The 15,780-nt window shown below is 55.8% G+C and overlaps 1 protein-coding gene and 1 long non-coding RNA gene across 3 annotated transcripts in view; one reads left to right on the top strand and one right to left on the bottom strand.

Annotated features, from left to right (window-relative positions):
• Positions 1 to 1,660: 1,660 nt before the first annotated feature.
• Positions 1,661 to 15,652, bottom strand: LOC117312365 (uncharacterized). 2 transcript variants are annotated; one of them, XR_012331850.1, is made up of 3 exons: positions 15,516 to 15,652; positions 9,487 to 9,704; positions 1,661 to 8,594 (listed from the first exon to the last, which is right to left on the bottom strand). It is a non-coding gene; the product is annotated as an uncharacterized lncRNA (long non-coding RNA). The 2 variants fall into 2 exon arrangements; XR_004526588.2 differs by having other exon boundaries at positions 1,672 to 5,649.
• TBC1D14 (TBC1 domain family member 14) overlaps positions 15,572 to 15,780 on the top strand; it is a 103,613-nt gene continuing 103,404 nt past the window's right edge. The window contains exon 1 of the mRNA XM_033856660.2: positions 15,572 to 15,701. The gene's annotated coding sequence lies outside the window, so the exon portion shown is untranslated. The remainder of the gene's footprint in view (positions 15,702 to 15,780) is intronic.

The raw sequence follows: 15,780 nt of genomic DNA, 5'->3' as shown, positions 1-15,780 counted from the left end.
GCAGCTGGGACCCGGCCAACACTTGTCTCCCTGGGGGACAGGCACGTGGCCGGCTGCAGCTCACACTGGGCTGGCCACTTCATGTCACAGTCCAGGGGACCCAGAGCTGGGGAGGCCTGTGTGGGAGGGACAGAGGAGGCCCCACCCTCTGGCCTGCCATCCCAACAGGCCCTGGCTCCCCTGAACCCCAGCCTCGGTCGCAGAGGGGGACTGGGGAGGGGGCAGAGGAGGGCACGCTGACTGCTGGGCCTCTCAAAGGAAGAGGCCGGCCTACCTGAGCTGGGCCCCTTCCTCCCTGCTGCTTTTTTTTTTTTTTTTTTGGCGGTACACGGGCCTCTCACTGCTGTGGCTTCTCCGGTTGCGGAGCGCAGGCTCAGCGGCCATGGCTCACGGGCCCAGCCGCTCCGCGGCATGTGGGATCCTCCCGGACCGGGGCACGAACCCGTGTCTCCTGCATCGGCAGGCGGACTCTCAACCACTGCGCCACCAGGGAAGCCCCTTCCCCGCTTCTTGTTGCCCACCTGAGGAGGTGCGAAGTGACCTCGGCCAGCCGTGTGACCCTGAGCTGGTCACTCTCCGCCAACTGGTGAAGGGCAGGTAAAGCTGCCTCCCCTCCCCTCGCACGCATGCGCTTCTCTCTGTCCCCGAGCCAGTGCGCGGGTCTGGGACGCGCCCGGGTCTGGGACGGGTGGAGGAGACCAGGCCCGCGTCAGGAGCTCCTGCTCTGACCCGCCGCCGTGGCCAGAGCAGACCTGCCACGGGCCCGCCCCCTCCGTTCCCTCGCTCGGGAAGTCCAGGGGCCCGGCCAGGAGCACCGCCAGCCGGGGTGAGCAGGCCTGGGCTGTCACCCCCAGGTCGGGCAGCCTACCGCCGTGTGGCCTCCATGCTCCCGCGCCCCTGCCCCTGCACCGTCAGACCCTCGGCAGAGGGGAGAGCCCCCGGAGGAGCCTGGGCTGACTGCGGCACCGCGGGCTCGGGGCCCCCTCGAGGACACACGGAGGCCTGGGGGCCGCAGGCCACGAGCCCCAGGGCGACAGCTGGGAGGCCAGCTTCAGGGCGCTTCCCCCCTTTACCGAAGAGGGACCCCGGACCCTGTGCCGAAAACCCCAGGCTCACTGAGGGCCTCGAGCACATCCTGGCCCCTCTGGGCCTGACTCTCAGCTCTTCTCCTCCCAGCCCCGGGGGCAACTCCTGTGGCCCAGCTCAGGACCCAGTTCCTGCCGGTCACAGATGTCAGGTGTGACCACGGCGTCCTCCCACACACCGGAAGCTGCGAGCCAGCGATGGGCAGCAGCCCCCTCCGCCGCTCCCCCTCTGGGCTCGCGTGCGCCCCCGGCGTCCCTATAGCCTGCAGCGATCGCTCGCAGACCCCAGGACTACTCAGAGAGGTTGGGGACCCTTCGGGAGGCACACTCACAGTGGTGGGCCCTGGCTCTTAGCAGCGGTGCTGCACTGCTCTGGTCACCACCCCTCACACTCACCTGGGCCTGTCTCCGTGCCCCAGCCTTGGGAGCCTGAAATTGCGTGGCACTCAGTCCCGCTGGCAGCCCCACCTCCCCCCAGTAAGGCCCTACCGGGGGTGCTGGGTGAGCCTGGCCTCTCTGCCAGCAGCTGTTGGTAGGGTCTCAGGTGGTCTCCTTCTGGGACCCTCACTTCCCCAGGCCCACTCCCCCACTGGGCATCCCCCTCCTGAGCTTGGGAGGAAGTGGGGAGACCTGAGCCTCTGGGTCATGTCCTCATGCTGAACTCGGGTCCCCCGCTCAGAAACGCTTCTCCCAGGCTTGGTGCCATTGTGCTGGGAGGGTGTTTTGTTACCTGGACGAGGTTGGAGAACAGTGGAGCCTTGGAGTCTACACCTTGACCTTACTGAGCCGTCACGTGGAAGTAGGGACAGCAGTTTGGGGCCTTTTGGGGGCCAGCGTGTCTTCATGTTGGCATTAAGCTACTAATTGGGAAGAAAAGGAGGTCTCTGGGCCTTGGTCGCAAAAAATAGGGTTTGGAAACATTCATTCATTCAACAAACACATGTTAAGAGCCTACTAATGTGCCAGGCCCTCAACCTGATGTTGGTATGAATCTTTTTTTTAACGTCTTTATTGGAGTATAATTGCTTTACAGTGGTGTGTCAGTTTCTGCTGTATAACAATGGTATGAATGTTATTTTTCTAAGTCAGTAAACCTCCCTCAGCCCTAGCTGTCTGGTGATAAAGATACCACAATTTCCTCTTTCGTCTCTCCTCGATAAACTTCGGAGGGTCTCTGCAGCCTGCCTGAGCTCTGGCCCTCTGAAGTTTTCAGCAGTTTGAAGGAAAGCGGTGAAGCCCCCCGAGCCCAGGCAGCCCCCTTCCTTAGAAGGCTGGCTCTTCTTATCTTGCCCCCAGATAGCCCCGCCCCACTCAGGGGCCTCGGAAGTCAGCAGGCCAGGGGTGCAGGGTGACGCGTGCGGGGCCCAGCTCTGTCCTGAACAGCTGGGTGGCCTTGGGAAGGCCACGTGATATCCCTGGGCAGGGCAGGGGGAGGAAGGCGGTGCAGTCGTCAATTTCACACACTCCAAGGGCATACACGCGGCCCTTCCTGTGGAATGAGTTACCCGTTTCATCTGGAAGAAACATACTGGGGTCCGTTTCCACCCCGTCACTCTGCAGATTGGCCGTGAACAGCGTGGTTTCCTTCCTGGCAGTGACCGCTCTCCAGTGCGCTGCAGATGACAGAAAGCACAGGAGACCAAGGCCCGGCACGGGGAGCTCCGACGGCGTGTGGAGTGGAGCTCTCCGCCACACTTTCTGGGGCCCACCTTTTCCCAGCCCCGGGGAGGTGGCTGCCTGGGGCCACCTGGAAGAAGCCCGGGCCGAGGCCGTCCTGCACGGCTCCTCATGAGCTCCGGCCCCCTTTGGCAAGCCGGTCACCCTCTCCAAGCCTCGGTTTTCTGATGTGAAAGCTGAAAAGGTGAAACCCACTCCCCAGTGTTAAAAGCAATAACGTGCCTGCACACATGGGTGCTGGACAGGGGTTAACCGCCTCCTTAGTGCCCACCGAGAGCAGCTGGTCAAGCCATAGCAGAAGTCTCCTGTTAGTGTATCAGAATCCGAGTTCGGTGTCCCAGTTGGGTTTGGCTGGGGTGGGGACTGTGATGTGGGAAAAGATGGGGAGACAGATGTGGGAGGGGCTTGAGAGGGTTCGGGTCTCCTGCTGGAGGTGGCAGGAGGCCTGAAGGGGTGTGAGCCGGGCCCCCCTTTGTGTCATGGGTGAGCAGTGGTTTCTGAGCTTGGAGAGGGATGCTAGAAACAGCTGATGCACAGCAGAGAACCCTTTAGAACTTTTGTAGCTCTTAAAAGAAGATCACAGGGCCTTTCCTCCCTTCTCTGCAGCTGCATGAGCTCAGCATCCTCCAGTGAATGGAGCTCTGGGCGGCGGCCCTGCCCAGGCCTGGCCTGCTTCTCCTACTGAGCTGTGGGGTCTTGTGCCCCTTCCCTTCTCTGATCTCAGCCTCCTTGTCTGGAGAAAATTATCAGAAGATTATCGATAAATGGGGAGATTGGGATTGACTTAGACACACTACTATGTATAAAATAGATAACTAATAAGAACCTACAGTATAGGGCTTCCCTGGGGGCACAGTGGTTAAGAATCCCCCTGCCAGTGCAGGGGACACGGGTTCGAGCTCTGGTCCAGGAAGATCCCACATGCCGTGGAGCAGCTAAGCCTATGTGCCACAACTACTGAGCCTGCGCTCTAGAGCCCGCGAGCCACAACTACTGAAGCCCATGTGCCTAGAGCCCGTGCTCCGCAACAAGAGAAGCCACTGCAATGAGAAGCCCGTGCACCGCAACCAAGAGTAGCCCCCGCTCGCCACAGCTAGAGAAAGCCCGCGTGCAGCAACGAAGACCCAACGCAGCCAAAAAAAAGGTAATAATTAATTAATTAATTTTTTAAAGAACCTACTGTGTAGCACAGGGAACTCTAGTTAATACTCTGTAATGACCTATATGGGGAAAAAATCTAAACAAAAGTGGATATATGTATATGTATAACTGATTCACTTTGCTGTACAGCAGAAACTAACACAACACTGTATATTAACTATTCTCCAGTAAAAATCAATTTACAAAAAAAGAGGAAGATTATTGGACCCGCCTCCAGCATAGCTGTGAGTTTGGTTGTTCGATCCTGGATGGGAAAGCCCTTTGTAAACAGTATGTGAGAAAGCATTAAAGTCATAATTGCATTACACTAAAAAAAAAAATAGGTCTCACCATCCCGCAACCCGAGTGGTTGATCTAGACCATGATTACGAATGGTTGCGGAATCATCAGGTGATGTGCTGACAGCACCGGGACCCCCTAGTCCAAGGCGATGTTGCTAAGAGTGGGATGAGCTGTCCATTCCTGATGGGACATGTAGGAAGTACACATGCGTGGATGCTGGGAGTGACCCCTAGATGTAGACCACTCTGCTGGTCCCACTCCCATCCCCAGCGCAGTGCCTCCTAAGGGACTCTCTTCAGAGGATACTGCAAAATGTTCCTTGGGGGCAAAATTGAGGACCGCTGCTTGGGATGAAACTGAGTTTATAGGACATACTGGGGCTAGAGGAGCTTGTTCAACACCACCACAAATGTACAGTCCTCTGAATCCATAATTCAGAAAATTCCACAAGACAAATAACACCATGTCATCAAATATATCGCGTAGGAAAAACAAACCAAGGGAGAACTATTTCAGACTAAAAGAGACGTAATGACCCATCTACCAAGTGCAGTGTAATTTTGGAACCTGATTTAGAACCTTAATTCCCCGACCAGGGATCGAACCCGTGCCCCCTGCAGTGGAAGCGCAGAGTTCTAACCATTGGACTGCCAGGGAATTTCCCAGAACCTGATTTGAACAAACTATAAGAAGACATTTTTAGAGATAATTGGGGAATTATAAAACATTGAGGAATTATTGTTAATTTTATAGGTATCTGACGATATTATGATTATGCCTCAAAAACAAAAAACCTTACTACTAAAGATGTGCATGGAACAAGCTGAAGTATTTTCATGGGTTCTGATATATCTGAGATACACTCTAAGTGAATCCAGGAAAAATAAAAACAACAAGAATATGGGGTGGTGACAGGAAGAGCAGAATATAACCAGTGTTGAGATGGGTACCTAGGGGATCACTCTACGGTTCACTGTGTATATGTTTGAAATTTTCCACAATAAAAATGGCTCTCGGGCTTCCCTGGTGGCGCAGTGGGCTTCTTCTGCTTCCCTTGGTAGCCCGCTTCTCGGGCTTCCCTTGGTAGCCGCTGTCTACCAAGCACCTGCCGCCCCGCCGGCTACACCACTCCACATTCACTGCTGCACTCGGCTTCACACTGTCCCACGGGGGAGGGAACGCGTTTTAAGCTCTATTTCAGAGACGAGGAAGGTGCAGCTCACAGAGGCGGCTTGCACCGAATAAGCAGCAGAGAAGGACCGCATCGGGGCTGACGGTTACTCAGAGGGTAGTCCGTAGGGAAAGAAGACAAAGGGGACGTCTGAGTGGCTCACATGCCAGTGGCTCTCTCTGGAAGGGAGGGTGGCAGGCACCGTGTATTTTCTTCTGTGGACTCATCTGCATTCACCAAATTTTCCACGGTGGCTATTACTCTCACATGGAGCTAAAGTAAAAGTTTGAAAAAAATAAAATATCATTTTACACGTCTCCTCTATAAACTGAGAAGAGATTGTTTCTGAATCATTTCTTGGTCCTAGCTTTTACCCCATGACCTGGCACGCACGAGATAATTTGGTAAATATTTTAGTAATGATAAAAGATCCTTTTTTTTTTTTAACCTGTAGAAAGTACCTAGGGTAAAAATCACACCACCAGCCAGTTAACGAACAGGAACCCAAACTACCCGGGCCCTCGCCCCTTCGAGGGCCACTCAGGGTCTCTGCGAAGATGCTTTATATCTTCTGCAAACGGAAGGCCAGCCTTTCCCTCTAATATCTTTATTTTTATTTTTATTTTATTTTATTTTATTTTTTTTGTGGTACGTGGGCCTCTCACTGTTGCAGCCCCTCCCGTTGCGGAGCACAGGCTCTGGACGCGCAGGCTCAGCGGCCATGGTTCACGGACCCAGCCGCTCTGAGGCATGTGGGATCTTCCCGGACCGGGGCATGAACCCGCGTCCCCTGCATCGGCAGGCGGACTCTCAACCACTGCGCCCCCAGGGAAGCCCTAATATCTTTTTTTTTTTTTTTTTTTTTGCTGCACTGCATGGCACGCAGGATCTTACTTCAACAACCAGGGATCGAACATGCGCCCCCTGCAGTGGAAACTCAGTCTTAACCACTGGACCGCCAGGGAAGTCCCTTCCTCTAATATGGAAAACACATAAAAATGCAAGTGCTAATCCCTGTACATCTAAAATCGTCCTTGTGGAATTCTAGCCTGTCTCACTCCACACACACGTTAGAGCTCTGTCTGTGCCACACACTCCGTGCCTTGGGTAAACCGCACACCTCCTGATGTGCCCATTTCACAGATGAGGAGACTGAAGTTCAGGCATGTTAAATATGCCGCCCCTTTGTCACACTGGGATGGGGTGCCGACCCCAGTCTCCTGGCTTGGGTCTCTTTCCTGACCCCACGTGGTCTCCCTGCATAGGCCTCTGGAGGGGCTCAGGACGGCTTCTTGGGCCCCTCCTATGTCTCCAATGTAGACATCTGCCGGGAGCCTCGATGGGGCGCTGAGGGAGGCTCTGTGTCTCCCAGAACGTGGGCCCGGCTCAGGGCTCCCTGGCACACCCCCGCTCACCTCCTCTAGGTGGTGCTACGCCTGCCCCTTCCACGCAGAACCCCACCTGCCACTGCAGCCCCGCCTCTCCCCAGGCATGCACCTCCCCACGGGCTCCCAAGAGCCCAGGGAGGTGGCGACGGTCATCCGCATTTTACAGATGAGGAAACCGAGGCTCAGAGAAGGGCAAAGTCAAGACAAGCCAGTGCCAGACGGGTGCCTCCAACCGCCGCCATGTGCTGGGGGAGCAGAGGCGGGCAGAACAGGGCGGCCCGGCCCTGCATGTCAAGGGCAGTGAGAGGGTGCGAGGCAGTGTGGACCCGAGTGTGCGGATCGCTCTTTCTGGAAGCTCGGCTGCGCAGGTTTGGCAAGAGGTAGCGGCAGCTGGGAGCAGGCCTCGGAGGAGGTTTGTCTCCTTCTGGGACAGGAGGCAGCTGAGCCTTGCATGGGCCCAGGGGAGGAGCTGGAGTTGGGGACTGGCCCTGCATGCGAAGAGGCCCCCAGGGAAGGCGCCCGGAGCCTGGTGGACCCTGGGGGAGTGACCAGCTTTTTCTTTCTCGCCCCTGAAGCCCAAACCCAGCTCTGCTCAGCGCCCCTGGGCAGCCCCAGGCCCATCTTTTCTGGACGTCCCACCCAGGGAGTGGTTGTGCTTGTTGGGTGAAGCCTGGATCTCCCTGGAGGGCTGGGCCCACTGGGATTGGGAATGCCTGGAGGGGGGACCCTGATGCCTGAAACAGCCATCCTCAAACCGTCCTGAGCACTTCCTGTGTGCCAGGGTTAGGCTCACAGCCTAATGGGGAGGCAGGTGGACAGACAATTCTAGAGGCCACTGACCAGGACCTGAGGCTATGTCAAGAGGGCCCAGAGAGGGATCTCCAGGAGAAACCAGAGGCCAGGGTGCTCGGCCTGGTCTCCCTGCGGCTCCAGACAGCACACCTCACCTGTGGCTCTTGGCCGATATCTTGGCCCATTTTAGAGTTTAGGGGCAGCTCTTCCCCCAAGCCCAGCCCCACCCCCGCAGGGCAGGAGGAGGGCTGGACCATCAGGCGGGTGTTGACGCTGAGCGCGTCCCAGGCCAGGCTGCGTGGGGTTGGGAGACCCCTAATCCGGCGGCTGCCACCCCCTTGGAGAATCTGGTTCACCTGCCGCGTGCCCAGCACGGAGGGCCACGGGGATGAGCAAGGGGCTCCCGGGCCTCTCAGGAGGGCGTGGCCAGCTCTGCCAGGTGTGGGAGCTGGGGGTGGCACGTGGCCAAGGGGACCAGGGTTGTGATGGCTGGAGAAGGCAGGAGGGGGTCCAGGCAGAAGGAACAGGACAAGCAAAGGCGGGCTCTGTGCAGCCAGGATTGTGAGGTGTCTGGAAAACGCCAGTCTGGATGGGAAGGGGGCGGCGAGGCTGCAAGGTTAGGCTGGGGCCGGATCTGGGAGGGGGTCCTGGAGAGATCGGGGCTGGTGGCCTGGTGGCTCTAGGGGGGTGGGTGCAAATGAAGAGGCAGCAGTTTGGAGGTGGATCCGCCCCCCTCTGTCTACTTGTCACCCTGGCTTCTACGCTGCTCCTCTCGGGCCCACACACCCTCACCTTCACCTCTGCAGGCCTGTCCTTGGGAAGTCCCCCCGCCCAGATTCAAACAAGAACAAAAGCCTTGCAGCCACCTGTCTCCCAGCCATGAGCTCACCCTCCGTGGGAGGGAGTGGGCAGCCAGTGCTCAGAGAATCAGCGCGACCCGGCAGAATCTCAAGGCTTTTCCTGGAGACTTCTGAGACCTTGAAGGGCAGAGGTGGACCTCGTTCAGGCGCGCACCGGGTATCAGCTGGGCATCGGAGCCTGGTGCAGAGAGGGTGCCTACAGTATCTGGGGGTTGGGGGTGGAGTGGCAGCGGGAGGGAAGGTCTCCTGATGGGTGACACTTGGTGGGGGGGGGGGGGAAGGTCAGCCGGCCTGGGGCTTGTGTGAGGCCCCTCAGGGCAGAGACCCAGGGGTGGGCAGGCTGAGGCCTGCTCCCTCCCCAAAGAGGAGGGGCGGCTGCTCTGGGGGGGGAAGGGCAAGGAGCCGCCAGGGGTGTTTTTGTGAGAGCTAAGAACATCCTCCACTCCAGGTGCAGGGCGGAGGAAGGACAGCGGCTGGACTGGGTGCTGGGACATTTAGGAAGCCAACTTCTGTAGCCAGGAGGGAGCTGGGCCCAACTCTGTGTGTGTGTGTGTCTCAGGAGCTGTTGGTTGGTGGGTGGATGAGTTAGGAGAAAATAGGGGCTGAGGTTTGGCAAGAAGAGGAACATGGAGTGCATCCAAGAAGGTTCCTCTAAGGTGGGCAATATCTAAGGTTGGCTTAGGATGGAGGAGCAAAGGGAAAGGTTGAAGTCGCTAGGTCAGGGCGGGTAGATGCGTCAGGAAGAAAGACAACACGTATTAAACCCCTCCCCCACCTGAGGTATGTGGGACACCCCTTCCTCTGAAAGAGGAAACCGAGGCTCAGAGAGGTTAAGTAACTTGCCCAAAGTCACACAGTAAACACCAGAGTTGGGATTCCAGCCCAGATCTGCCTGACGTGAAAGCTCATGTTCTCTACTATCGTCAACTGCTTCTCAGGGGCTGGAAAAAAATGGGGTCTCTTGTGGAGGGGCAGTGGGGAAGCAGGGGTGGGGAGAGTGTGGCATGGGCAGGGCCTCACCCCAGGTGTCCCGTCTGTCACCACCAAACAAGCACCACACTGTATGTTACCTGGAGCCAGACGGCCTGGTTGCCAATCCTGCCTGTGTCCTTCGCAGCTATGGGGCCGTGGGCACGGAACGTTCCCCCGCGTGAGCCTCAGTTCTTCTCGGCAACATGGGTGACTGCGAGGACGAAGACGGTAGACACACACTGCGCAGGGCTCAGGCAGGCTACGCTCTTCCCCTCTCCTCCGTGTGGGCCCTGACTACCCGCTGGGGACCTGGGGACTGCACAGAGACCAGACAAGATGGTAAGGCATCTGGGAGGTGGCCCAGGGGCTGCTGGAGCCCTGCACGGCCTCGGGTGGGAGTTGGGTAAGAGTCGGGGATGCCGTTCCGAGGGTCAGAGCACCTGGGGTACCATTCTGAGCCACACACCAGAGGGGACTAGGAAGTAGAGGAGAAGGGAATCCCAGGAGGTCCAGGCCGAGGGCAGAGCAGGTGCAAAGGGGAGGACTTGACAGAGTTCGAGGTGCTTCCGGGGAGCCGCACGCGTGCAAGGGGCGGGAGAGTTTCCCGCAAGGGATGATCGGGCGTGAGAAGCATCTGCATCCCCTGCCACCTCTGCCCTCTGCACCCATCTCACGTGGCTCCCACGTGAGACCTGATCCCGCAGCTTCTAAATCGGGTTTCGCTTTCTGAGGGTGGCGGCAGCAGAAGGCAACGGGGCGATGCCTTTAAAAAACAAGGCTATTTGGAAAATTCCACTGTGGTGTGCTGTAACGCAGAGCCCCACCCCCACGTGCTTTCTGTGGTTTCTTAGTACCTAGAGCCTTAAGGCCTCCAGCCCTGGGCTCCTCTTAAGCATCAGTGAGCCGCAAGCCACAGGGGGTCCCCTGCACCACACCTCCCCCCCCACGCCACCCACCAGCGCCAGGTTGTGCATTCCATACTTTGCAGGGTCTGTTGGTTTCATTATAACTTACTTCCTCCAAGCAATTACTTGGGATGCTCTGAGAATTAGTGACCTTTGATTTGGGCACCAGACCCCACTGGTTCAAGTGTCCCCAGTAAAATGGGGCAACAATACAGCATCATGGGGCTGCTAGGGCAGCTAGAGACGCTGTTACAGACGGTAGAACACACAGACCGTAGTCACAGGGCTCTGTGGTCAGCACTCCCGTCACAGCAAGTGTGTTTGGCTCTGCATTCATTACCTAACCCCCTGGAGCACGCGTGTTCCCACTGACAAAATGGTGACAGGACTTGTCGTGCTTTGATGAGAAGGGACAGCGTGCAGAGCCCTCATCCTATGGCCTCAGGTTACTGTGCCTCTTGAATCTTGTCGGTTACCCATCAGTCAGCATCTTAACACATCTCATTATAAATAGAATAATATTTAAATATTATTATAAATAGAATATTATAATAGTAATATTACTATTATAATATAGTAATAATAATATAATAATAATATTATTACATTATAAATAGAATAATAATATTCCAGGGGAATTTCCTGACGGCCAGTGGCTAGGACTCTGCGCTTCCACTGCAGGGGGCGTGGGTTCGACCCCTGGTCAGGGAACTAAGATCCCACAAGCCACGTGGCGTGGCCAAAAAAAATATATATATAAATAGAGCATTCGTTTGTTGCGGGAAATCTAAAAGTTTCAAAATACATAATCAGAAGGTAATCATGTGTGTTCTGATATCATTTGAGTGTTTCTACCTGTTTGTTTCTGTGGATGACATTCCATATTCTATGATTATGTTTTATTTAAAATTCAGTATCACTCTTACAACTTATGCATTTCCTCTTTGCTATAATAAACTACTTGAAGATTTTTAAAAATTAATTAATTAAATTTTGGCTGCATTGGGTCTTTGTTGCTGCGTGTGGGTTTTCTCTAGTTGCGGTGAGCAGGGGCTACTCTTCCTTGAGGTGCGCGGGCTTCTCATTGTGGTGGCTTCTCTTGTTGTGGAGCACCGGCTCTAGGCGCGTGGGTTTCAGTAATTGTGGCACGTGGGCTCAGTAGTTGTGGCTCGTGGGCTCTAGAGCACGGGCTCAGTAGTTGTGGTGCACGGGCTTAGCTGCTCCGCGGTATGTGGGATCTTCCCGGACCAGGGTTCAAACCCGTGTTCCCTGCATTGGCAGGCGGATTCTTAACCACTGCGCCACCAGGGAAGCCCTAAAGATTTTTTAAATGGCTGCATAGAAGTCTCTCCAGTTAGTTAAGCTTCCCCCATGACTGGACGTCCACATCATATCCATTTCACTGTTGTAAGTAGCACTTCAGTGAGCATATTTTTACAACAGTCTTTGCCTGACTTTGGGGGTATTTTTTTTTTATAAGGACAGCTCCCTTCAAGTGCACTATTAGATGAAAAGGATTCAGTGTGTTATAATTTTCTCTTTTGCTGGAGCCATGCCTTCTCCCTTTTATAAATGTGCTGTAATACTTCTAGGAGTTCCACCTCCCTGAATTCACTGATTTTCACCTCTGCAGGTAAGCAACAGGTAACTGCCCTTGTTAAAACTGAGTAGAATACGAGTTGATGGTCTGGTTGTGAGGGTCTGATGCTGCTTCTTTGCCGCAAACTGCAGAGGTTCGTGGTGACTACTCTGGTTGTTATGACACTTTTCCGTCTCCGTGTCTCTGGCCATCTTCTCTGGGCCTGAGGTTGCTGGAAGGCTTACCTCCAGCTACCTGGGCTACTTTTGACTTTGTTTTTTTTTCCTCATCTTGATCAATTTTCAGAAGCAACAAGGCAAACCCAAGTTCCAGGCTTTGCGTCCTAAAAATGAGAACGTCCATCTCCACAGTGAATTCCTTTATTCCAAGGAATGAAGACAGAAAAGATGGGCTTTCCTGGACTTCTGAAATCCCTTGGGCCAGCGGAAAGCTCCTTGGAAATAAATGATGGTTGCTCAATCTGCCTCTGCCTGGTGGGGACGGCCCGCTGACACTCACAAGTGAAGTGTGACCACCGCCGCCGGTACTTTCATTCCCACCCTGGGCCCCCGGTGGCCCTGAACAGAAGCTGGGGGCAAGGAGGGTGGGAGGGAGGATGGCGAGTGGGCGGCAGCTTTTGGACAGTGGGGGGCAAGCTGTGAGGACCAAGCTGAGCGGCCTCACCTCACCGCGCCTGCTTCCCCACCTGTAAAGCAGGAGTCAACGTGCCAGTAGGTGTGGTGATGGGGTGAAACAGCCAGCACAGCATGGGGCACCTGGGAGGGCTCACGCGAGTGCAGGTATGACAAAGGTTTATTCACGCAGTCAACAAATATTTAAGGAGCTCACATTCCCGGGGCTGGGGAAGAGTCGGGGGCAAAATATGCATTTGGGAGGCTAGAACCCCACATCTCCCGAGAAGAGGTGCACAGGGGTTTGGTGGGGCAGAGGCTGCTGGCCAGGTCCTGTGCCCACCCCCTTCCCCACCTGACCTTGGGCCCCTCCCCATGTCTGTCTCTGGGCCTCACTTGCCCCACTGAATAATGAGAGGGGTGGGCTTGAGGACTCTAGAGGGTCCCGCCAGCTCCGACACCCTGCTGGTGACCCTTCTGGGGTCTGCCCCTGGTGAGTTCCTATTGTCCTGGTGAGGGGATGTGAGTGCATTTGCGAGGTGCCACGTCTGTCTGCCCCTCGAGACGGGGGCTCCGTGGGCGCAGGAACTGTGGGCTATCAGTCACTCTGCTGTTCCCGGAGCCCAGGGCGCCGGCACACAGTGGGCTCAGGGCTGCCTTCCGTGGAACTCGGTCACCCTGGGAAGGGCTTCCCACTCCTGCTTGGTGAGCTTGGGGAAGGCTCACAGGTCAGGCTTGAAGAAGTCCCTCCGCGGGGTCCCTGGAGAATCTTAGCATCTCTCCTCACCTTGGCGGGTTGACTTTCTCTACATTATATTGCTAGGAAGAGCTCCCTCAAATATGCCAGAAACTGACAGAACCAGACAGCTGGGTTTTTTCTTTTCTTTTTTGGTCGTGCCGCGTGGCTTGTGGGATCTCAGTTCCCCGACCAGGGATTGAACCCCAGGCCCTCGGCAGTGAAAGCGTGGAGTCCTAACCACTGGACCACCAGGGAATTCCCCAGACAGTTGTTTTACATTTAATCCTCACACAGTTCGGGAGGCGGAGATGCTCAGAGCCTTGTTGAGATGGGGAAAGTTGGGGAAGGGAAGGGAGGGAAGGCTTCAGGGCTGACCCAGGCCAGGCCACCACCCACCAGTCCTGTGCCTGGAACTGAGGTGAGGCAGCTGCAGGCCTGGTGCTTCTCTACATCAAGCGGCAGCTTTACAGCCCCCAAAGGAGCGACCAGGTGAGAATCAGTTTGGGACGCTGGCGGTTAGGTCTGCACAGGGGAGCCGGGATGGCTTCCCCCAGGCAGGCAGCAGTGAGCCAGCAGAGGGGGACACGGCACTGACCACCCTGATACAGTTCTCATCTCCATATCAGAGACGGGGGCTGGGAGGTGCTGAGGTTCTGAGAGGTGACGTGCGTGCCCACTGCCACGCAGCTAATCTTGTTCACTGTATTTTTAATTTCGTTAGGCTGAAGTTGCAATGAGGATTCATCTAGAACACTCCTGGGTGCTGATGACAAGGGGTAAGAAATAGGTCAAATCACACTGAGGGTGTTAAGTGACAGATGGGCTCCAGTGGGGAGCTCTGGGCTGCGGCAGGGGGAGGGGCGGGAGCCAGGGAGGCAGCAGGGTGGTGAGAGGGTGAGGAGAAGGCAGACAGAGGGCGCCAAATGCAAACCCACGGACCACAAGCTTCCTCGGTTCTGGATGTAGAACAATGGTTCCTGTCATTGTGGGGTTTTAAAACCCTAAGACTGACAGTGAGGGCTCCAAGGGATTTGGGGAGTCGCAAAGAACACCGTAAAGGCAGATTTATTAATCTGATGTATTAAATTGCTAATTAAGTCAGGCCTGAAGCAAGTCTGTACTTTCCTGTTTCCTTAAAATAAGCTCAGGGGGGCACACTGGGGGGGGGGCGGGGCTTGAAAGAGACCTGCTATTAGTTTTCCTTAAGACATCCAGAAATGTAAGCATTTATAAAGCCTCCATTATGCTCTAAGCATAACAGAAGCACTGTGAAGGGTGTTCGTGTATTCTATTAACACATTTCCTTTGTAAAGTTCTCACCCCTCCTGCTATCATAATAGGCGCTAAGAGTTATTAGAGCCATGACCCAGGCAGGAGAAACAAGTCAGGGGCTCTTCGGCCCAACGCTAATGACCACAGCCCAAATTAATCTTCCGTTGCATGCTTCCAGACGCTGTGATGGAGAGATCACCCTTCCTGTCCCCGACGGCCCTGCTAGATGTAGCTGGCTGTCTCTCTGAGGTTTCCTCTGTGGTAGCTCTGGCCGCGACAGCCCTCAGGGGTCCTGGTTGGCAGGAGCCAATCCTAGCTTGGAACCCAGGCCTTCCAGCTCCCAACCACTGGAGTCTTTCCTCTTGCCTTGATGCCCTCAGAACATAATCTTTCAGGCTCAGGGAACATACCAATAAACAAGATAAGCCCGGTTTGGCTCAGGGAGCGTACATTCTAGGAGGGGGATGAGGCAGGGGTCAACAACGAGCGAACAAGACCTTTCTTATTCAGGGCCTTCCATGATGCTGGAAGGCGGTCTGGGGCGGGGCATCTGGTTTCTGACCCCTCTCAGCTACTGACCAGCCCTGACCCTTGGGTAAGTGACTTCATCTCCCACTCTGTACGACGGTTTTGATCACAGACCTTGTCTCTGGAGGTTCTGCAATATTGACAGGAAGTAATGCACATGAACGCTAGGCCAGCGGCTCCTAAACTTGTCTGCACATTACACAGCTTCCAAAACTGTACCTTACCTCCAGAGACTGATTCAGTTGGCCTGGGGCGTGGCCTGGGCTTTGAAATTTTCAAAGATCCCCAGGAGACGCTGAAGTGCAGACAAGTCTGGGGAGGCACGGCGCTATGCATTGCGTAACCGCTCGATAAAAGACAACTAACAGAAAAGCCCGTTCTACAGATTAAGAGACCAAGGCCCGGCAGGGAAGACCTCAAAGCGACCTTCCCGAGGCTGTACGTCCCGGGCCCGAGCTCGGATCTTGCCCACCTGGTCTCTCGCAGGCGGCCAGGTGGGGTCCGGGCTCTTCCTCCCCCGCACACCTGCTCGGGGGCAGGGGCGCCCATCGATGCGCTCCGCTGCTCGGCTCCCCACGCCTGGTCGCTGCCCGCTCGTGCCCCTTCCCCCTCCCGGGCGCTTCCCACTTCCAAGATGGCCGCGGGTGGAGCCGACCAGGTAAGGAAGCCCCTGATGGGTGTTCACGGGGGGTCTGCGGGCATGAAAATCCCCGCAGGCCTCCCCACAGGCTCCTCTT

The sequence above is a fragment of the Tursiops truncatus genome, chromosome 5 (genome assembly GCF_011762595.2).
Source record: "Tursiops truncatus isolate mTurTru1 chromosome 5, mTurTru1.mat.Y, whole genome shotgun sequence".
NCBI classification, from domain to species: Eukaryota; Metazoa; Chordata; class Mammalia; order Artiodactyla; family Delphinidae; genus Tursiops; species Tursiops truncatus.
Note: the sequence above shows the minus strand (reverse complement) of the source record. Positions and strands in the feature narration are given on the sequence as shown.